At 54.2% G+C, this 7,829-nt stretch overlaps 1 pseudogene; it reads left to right on the top strand.

The window, feature by feature from the left end:
* Window positions 1–303: 303 nt before the first annotated feature.
* LOC123082028 (uncharacterized) lies at window positions 304–2,191 on the top strand (annotated as a pseudogene).
* Window positions 2,192–7,829: the final 5,638 nt, after the last annotated feature.

Raw genomic sequence — 7,829 nt, 5'->3', positions numbered from 1 at the left:
CCCTCCTCAGCGCGTTATGCGAGGCGGTTTCCTTGGCACGTCTTGTTAAAGCAGAGATCGTGTCCCCTTATCCCGGGATTCTCATCAATACGGGCGTGGGTAACCCAACCACGCCATTGATTACGGCGCTTGGAGATAAGCGAGTCTTACCAGGCGTGTGGGGACATGTAGTTGCGTCCACCCATATAAGGGGATAAAGATCCACCTTTTCACCTACGCCTTCTTCCTCCTTCGCCTATCCATTCTTGCGCACTCGAGCTCCAACACCGAAGTCCGCACTCCCCACCTCAACCTTCTCCAGCCATGTCCGGAGCGGGAGGCAAGTGGATGGTCTCCTCCGTCACGGAGGGACATATCAAAAAGCTGAGGAAGGCCGGATACCTGTGTAACGACATCGCGTACTGGCTCCCCGAAGAGGGGCAGCTCATCCCCACCCCTAGGCCCCATGAGAGGGTGGTGTTCCTCCCCCATTTCCTCCACGGACTGGGCTTCCCTCTCCACCCATTTGTCCGGGGGCTCATGTTCTACTACGGCCTGGATTTCCATGATCTGGCCCCGAACTTCGTCCTCAACATCTCGGCGTTTATCGTCGTGTGCGAGGCCTTCCTCCGCATCCGCCCCCATTTCGGCCTATGGCTCAAGACTTTCAACGTCAAGCCGAAGGTGGTGCGCGGCAACCAGGCGGAGTGCGGAGGCGCCATGGTGGGCAAGATGGCCAACGTCCTATGGCTCGAGGGCTCCTTTGTGGAGACCCTGAAGGGGTGGCAATCGGGGTGGTTTTACATCACCGAGACGCGCGACGCCGAATGGGTCGCACCCCCCGAGTTTCGATCCGGACCCCCTACGTTGCTCACCTCCTGGAAGGAGACAGGCCTATCTTGGGGTAAAAAAGGAGAACTGACCAGACTCCAAACATGCATCCAAACCCTGGCGGACAAGAAGCTCAAACTTGTCAACATAGTCCAGGTTATGCTCATCCACCTGATCCTCCCGTGTCAACAACGGGCTTTCAACCTGTGGGAGTTCGACCCGGCACGGCACCAAACTCTAAGCAGGCTCTTCGATACGACGTACGAAGATGCCTGGAAGGTGCTTTTCAAAGGTGCCGAGGCTCCCGCATCCGCTACCGAGGATCGCGGATTCAGTGCGCAGCGTCACGCTCTCACGGTAAGATGTTTTTTCCTTTTACAGGGTATCAGTTTTTCATAGTTTGACTCCATGCGGGATCTAAGCTCCCTTACCTTTGACAGGATTGGCAGGTGACGTCCGCACAGATCAACTCTCCCGCTCCTTTGCCCGAAGGCCCAGCGGACGCTTGCTTGGCGAAGCTATTGGTTCAGGCACCCTATGTGGTGCCGGAGAAGAAGGCCTCGAAAAAGGCCGCGGGGACTCGAAAGAGTGCCCGGCGCCAGGAGGTGTCGGATCCATCATCCGATGGTTCCGAGGCGCATTCCTCCCGTGAAGACGAGGAGGAAGAAGAGGAGAACTCTCCCCCTCCAGCGGGATGAGAGAATAAAAGGAAGGCTGCCCTCTCTGGGGAGGCCGGAGGGTCCAAGAAGGGGAAAACCCTTCCTCCTGACTACTCCACCGACGCCGACGGCGGAGAGGAGTGGCAGCCCAGGGCCAAGCCCCTAGCAAAATCGTAAGTATCCGGATACCAGAGTAATTCATAGTATTCGTTTATTGCACAACTTTCCCTTACGTCGAATATGTTTATGCAGCCCACCCAAAGACCGGCTCAACGCGTCGTCGAGCGGCTCACTGGACTCGTCGGATGTGAACTCGCTTCCGACGGCTTCCTCCCCCCGCCCTACGGATGACACCGAAGTGTTGTCCCAACAGGTTCCAAGCCGGGAGGAGGTGGTCCTGGAGGCGTCGCAAGGCGACCTCCCGGACTCCAGGAGTAAAGGGGATGAAACCCCCCCAAGGCTCCAAGTCCGGCTCTAGGCCGGACACCGCTCCGGAACCTTCAAAGGTTTCAGAGTCCGGCGGGGGACCTCCTTCCAAGAGGAGCAAGTCCACCGTGCCAGCGGCCCTAGTCCAACCGGAGGCGCCGGACAATATGTTGGAGGCGCTCCAAGGCGCCTCCATCGACGAGGAGCACCGCACTATTATGAGTGCGGTGGTCCAGAAGGTTCAGTCCGCCAAGAGCGGACTGACTGAAGCTTGTACTAGCCTTTTGACAGGCTTTGAGGTAAGTAAAGAATGTGTAAATAATAGTACCGCATAGACAGTAGCCCCTGATGCTTTGTTTGGCATCCGAGAAGAAAAGCCGAATAGAGGATCAAATAGAATTCGTAGGAGTCTAACAAAAATGAGTCAATATGCATGTGCAGGCTTCTCTGCCTGCATCCGCCGCGCTGACTGCGAAAGTGGACACGCTAAAGCAGAACCTCAAGCGGTCCGAGCAAGAGCTCGGGCGTGCCAAGAAGCAGCTCGAGGACAATGAAGGTGAGAAATACCTTGTTTTGAAATATATATATATATATATATATATATATATATAAAGGTGCAATTGCAAAGAATGACATGATTATCGTGGCTATTGTAGGGGCCACGTCTGAAGTGGCGACCCTTAAGCAGGCGCTGGTCGAGGCCGAGAAGAGGGCGGCCTCGGAGCGCACCGAGCGGGAGAAGTATGAGGCCGAGGTTGGCAAGGTGCGGTAAGAGCTCCAAGCTCTCATGGAAAAACATGAGAGTTTGGAGCTTGACTCGAAGACGCAAGCGTCCGAGCTCGCGGTGGCTATTGAAAATGCCAAGTCTGCCAAGGCCGAATCCCAGAAGACCCTCCAGGAGTTGGATGAGGTGAAGAAGATAGCGGCGGGTAAGGCATTCTTTATGCAAAGCAAACACATAAACGTGAGTTACTTGTTACTTACCCGAATCTGGAGCTCTCCAGGAGCGTTCGCAGATCTTCCCCGGAGTGTGTCCGATGCCGCCGCATTCTATCGAGCCGAGGAGGGCAGCTCGACGGAGAAGGTGTTCTGGTCTCAGTACGCTGAGGCCGGACACCCCGTGCCCCTGAGTGACCAGCTGAAGCAACTGGTCGAGCTCCACAAGGAGGCCGAACAGGCAATGAAGGGACTCATTGTTCGACTGTGGCCTAGAGGGGCTCTGCCTGGGAGCTATTTCGGGCTGGTGCGGTGGCTGGTGGAGGCCTGTCCAAGGCTCGAAGTCATCAAGAGCTCCGTCTGCATTGAGGGTGCCTGTAGGGCCCTTGCCCGTGCTAAGGTGCACTAGGGCAAGCTGGATGCTGAGAAGCTTGTGAAGGACGGGCCACCGCCAGGGAAAGAGCATCGCAAAGCCCAAGAATTACTATAAGGATGTTCTGAAGGGTGCCTGCCTTGTGGCGGATGAATGTTCTAGGGATGTAATTTTTGAGTGAAACTTGCTCGTTTTGTCCTGTGCACTGAAAACTTGTTTATATGCGCTAAGCAATGCTGTTGGAATTTAAAATGTTACCTTCTATGCGGCTGTTTATCAATTCTGAGAGATGGCGAGTCCTCGGCTTCTGCCCCCGTGCCGCTAGTGCTAGGGTGTTCGGGGATAAACCTGACCACTCTTTTCCCCATGTTTGGGTCCTTCGAGGGAGGCGCTCAGCCCAACGAACAAGGCAATCAGACTATAATGCTTGAACACTCTCACTTAGCCATAGAATTCTATAATTTTAAATTTCAGCGAAGCCCCTGGTATTCAGAAGACCGAATTCGGGGCGCTATCCACGCCTTGGCCGGACAGAGACGGCTCCTCGCCCTAAGCGGCATAAGTCTTTAGGGACTCGAAAAAAACCTCTCGAACAGCGACCAGCTCTCGCTTCATCATGACGGTTAGTTTTAGCTTTCTCCACTAAGGTGCTCGACCCAGCTCAACTGGGGCACAATCGCAGTGGTTCTCCTTGTGCTACCTTAGCCGATATAGCGGAACGTAAGGCACCAAAACATAGGAGCCAGGCAAACCCAACTATTGACCAAAGACATGATTCGGAGCCGATGCATATAATGCTATAAGTTCGGGGTGCCGCACTTGTTAAAGTGTTCGAACTTCTTACACCATATTGAGGGGTACTAAAGCCCCTGGCGTATTTTGGCCATACCAACGTGTACGGGTGCAACATGTCGTTAAGGAACATATATAAAGAAAAAAGGTAATGCAAAAATAGACGAAAGCTATGCATTGTTTATTAAAAAGGGATGCGATCAAGGCAGAACGATACAAGTAATGCGATAAGTGGAAGGTTGGAGTAGTTAACATGTCCGTTCCAGGGGCAAGCTGCGGTATAGTATGCGGAACGGGTATACTGCTCGTGATAGAGACCATCTGGGAGTTCCGAAATGCGGTGTGGCTTGTCTGCTTCCCTGGTTCTTGCATCGTTTGTGCGGCAATTGAACTGCCGAACAGGCCTTCCGAAGGATGGAGTCCTGAAAGTAAGAGAAAATTAAAAAGTCGGCAGCCCCTGGTACGGTTTAAGCCGTGTTTTGGGCGTGCCGTGATGGTGCCCCTCCCCTGTGCCCATGGTATCTCTAGAGCGTAGTTATGTACACGAAGTACTGGCGTCGCCTTTTTGCGAGGGTTGGGGTTGGGGCCGCATTGCTATGCCTGCTCGGATCGTGCCAGGCAGTCTTGTTGTAGGTTACTCCGGGCGCGCTTGACGGTGTCCGGTCGTTTAGTGGCCGGACTGGAGAACTACCTGGAGAGGCTGCTTTGTACTTCCGCTGCGAGGGCCGCCGTGTGCTCCTCCGTTCGGAGGGAGCGTTCAGTGTTTCCATTGACCGTAACTACTCCTCGAGGGCCTGACATCTTAAGCTTAAGCTATGCGTAATGCGGTACCGCATTGAACTTAGCGAATGCGGTTCGCCCGAGCAGTGCGTGATAACCACTGCGAAACGGGACTATGTCGAAGATTAACTCCTCGCTTCGGAAATTATCCGGGGATCCGAAGACCACTTCAAGTGTGATTGAGCCTGTGCAGTTGGCCTCTACACCTGGTATTATGCCTTTAAAGGTCGTTTTGGTGGGCTTAATCCTCGAGGGATCTATGGCCATTTTCCGCACTGTATCCTGGTAAAGCAGGTTCAGGCTGCTGCCGCCGTCCATAAGGACTCTAGTGAGATGAAATCCGTCGATAATTGGGTCTAGGACCAATGCGGCGAATCCGCCATGACGGATGCTAGTGGGATGGTCCCTTCGATCAAAGGTGATCGGGCAGGAGGACCATGGGTTGAACTTTGGGGCGACTGGCTCTACGACGTATACATCCCTTAACGCGCGCTTCCGCTCCCTTTTGGGGACGTGGGTTGCGTATATCATGTTCACCGTTCGCACTTTTGGGGGAAAACCCTTTTGTCCACTGTTGTTCGGCGCCTGGGGCTCCTCGTCGTCATCGCTATGCAGTCCCTTGTCTTCATTTTCGGCGTTTAACTTTCCTGCCTGCTTGAACACCCAACAATCCCTGTTGGTGTGATTGGCCGGCTTTTTGGGGGTGCCATGTATCTGGCACAAGCGATCGAGTATTCGGTCCAAACTGGACGGACCCCTAGGATTCCTTTTGAATGGCTTTTTCCGCTGACCGGATTTAGAGCCTCTGAATCCGGCATTAATTGCCGTATCCTCAGCATTGTCGCTGTTAATGCGGCGCTTCTGCTTGTTGCGACGCGACCTGCCACTACAGTCCCTGGTGTCCGAATTACTAGGGTTCTTGGTCATATTGTTGCTACAAGCAAGCCAGCTGTCTTCTCCCGCACAAAAGTGGGTCATGAGTGTCGTGAGTGCTGCCATAGACTTTGGCTTTTCCTATCCAAGGTGCCGGGCCAGCCACTCGTCGCGGATATTGTGCTTGAAGGCTGCTAGGGCCTCAGCGTCCGGACAATCGACTATTTGATTTTTCTTTGTTAGGAACCGTGTCCAGAATTGCCTGGCCGATTCCTCTGGCTGCTGAATTACGTGACTTAGGTCATCGGCGTCTGGGGGTCGCACATAAGTGCCTTGGAAATTGTCGAGGAATGCGGCTTCCAGGTCCTCCCAACAACTGATTGATCCTGTTGGCAAGCTGTTAAGCCAATGCCGAGCTGGTCCTTTAAGCTTGAGTGGGAGGTATTTGATAGCGTGGAAATCATCGCCGCAGGCCATGTGGATATGAAGGAGATAATCCTCAATCCATATCGCAGGATCTGTTGTGCCATCATATTATTCGATGTTTACGGGTTTGAAACCCTCGGGGATTTGATGATCCATTATTTCGTCTGTAAAGCAGAGTGGGTGTGCGGCGCCTCTGTACTGGGCTATATCATGACGTAGCTCCAATGAGCCTTGTCTACTGTGTTCGGCCCCGCCGAATTTTTGGCCGGCGTGACGGTTACCGTCTCGAGTCGTGGGGCGCCCACGCGATTTGTAGATCGATCTTGTTTGCCTTGCCTTGTCCTCCAACATGTCTCGTAAGTCCGGCGCATATTCCCGTGCCTTGGTACGGGGTGCGGCTTGAGTGGAGGGCCGAGAGGCCTCTTGCCGTGGCCATAAGCCTGCGTTTAAAACACTCTTGCTCGACGGGATCCTCTGGCACGACGAATACGTCGTCGTCGAGGCTTTCCTCGTCTTCGGAGGGAGGCATATAATTATCGTCTTCGACCTCTCTGTCTGCCGCTCTCTCATGAGGGCTGGATTCTCCATCCTCCTGTGCTAAATCTTGCTAGAGGGGGTTTTCTTCGGCGCTTTCCGGAGTATTATTATCTCCCGTGCTGGAATCACCGTGTTTGTTTTGGCGGGATTTTGAGCGGCGCCACTGACGCTGACGATTAGGCTGTTTCTTGGAGGGGTCGTCCTCCGTTGTTCCATCGCCATCTCCCTCTTTTGGGGTGTCCACCATGTATATGTCATATGACGAGGTGGCCTTCCTGGGCCTAGTAGGCGCTGGTTCTTCATCATCTCCTTCATCGGCGTCCATACCGTCGATATCTTCGAGTCGAAGTCGAGCATGTCGGTTAAGTCATCGACAGTGGCTACAAAGTGGGTGGTGGGTGGGCTTTGAATTTCTTCATCGTCCGTACCCCAACCTTGCTGACTGTAGTCTGGCCAGGGCTCTCCTGATAAAGAGAGAGACTTCAGTGACTTTAGGATATCGTCGAAAGGCAAGTGCTGAAAGATGTCCGCGGCAGTGAACTCCATGATCGGCACCCAATCGGATTCGATCGGCAGGGGCGCGGAGGGTTCGAAGTCCGGAGAGGAGTCCGGCTCCTTGGAGTCACGAGTCTCGCAGAGTATGGGGCTAGTGTTTGGCTCAATCGCCGTTGGGGTCGCAGCCCCCGAGGTGGCATCCAACCGCCCATCCTCGATCGGCGTAGTTGGCTCCGAATTAAGGGTTGGAGCCGATGCGGGTGCGGCCTCCAGGGCACTGTTCGGCAGTAGAGCTAGATCATGCTCATCGTGACAGTGCGGCGCGCTCGACAGTGGCTCGAATCCGTCGAAGATCAAGTCCCCACGGATGTCAACCGTGTAGTTTAAACTTCCAAATCTGACCCGACAGCCAGGGGCGTAGCTTTCGATCTTCTCCAGACGGCCAAGCGAATTGGCCCGCAGTGCGAAGCCGCTGAAGATGGAGATCTGTCCGGGGAGGAAGGTCTCACCCTGGACTGCAACGCTATCGATGATCGTAGGAGCCATCGAGCCTGACGGTGACGACACAGAGGAACTCTCAATGAAAGCACCAATGTCGGTGTCAAAACCGGCGGATCTCGGGTAGGGGGTCCCGAACTGTGCGCCTAGGTCGGATGGTAACAGGAGACAAGGGACACGAAGTTTTACCTAGGTTCGAGCCCTCTCGATGGAGGTAAAACCCT

This window comes from Triticum aestivum, chromosome 4A, assembly GCF_018294505.1.
Source record: "Triticum aestivum cultivar Chinese Spring chromosome 4A, IWGSC CS RefSeq v2.1, whole genome shotgun sequence".
NCBI classification, from domain to species: domain Eukaryota; kingdom Viridiplantae; phylum Streptophyta; class Magnoliopsida; order Poales; family Poaceae; genus Triticum; species Triticum aestivum.
This window is presented reverse-complemented; position numbering and strand designations above follow the sequence as displayed.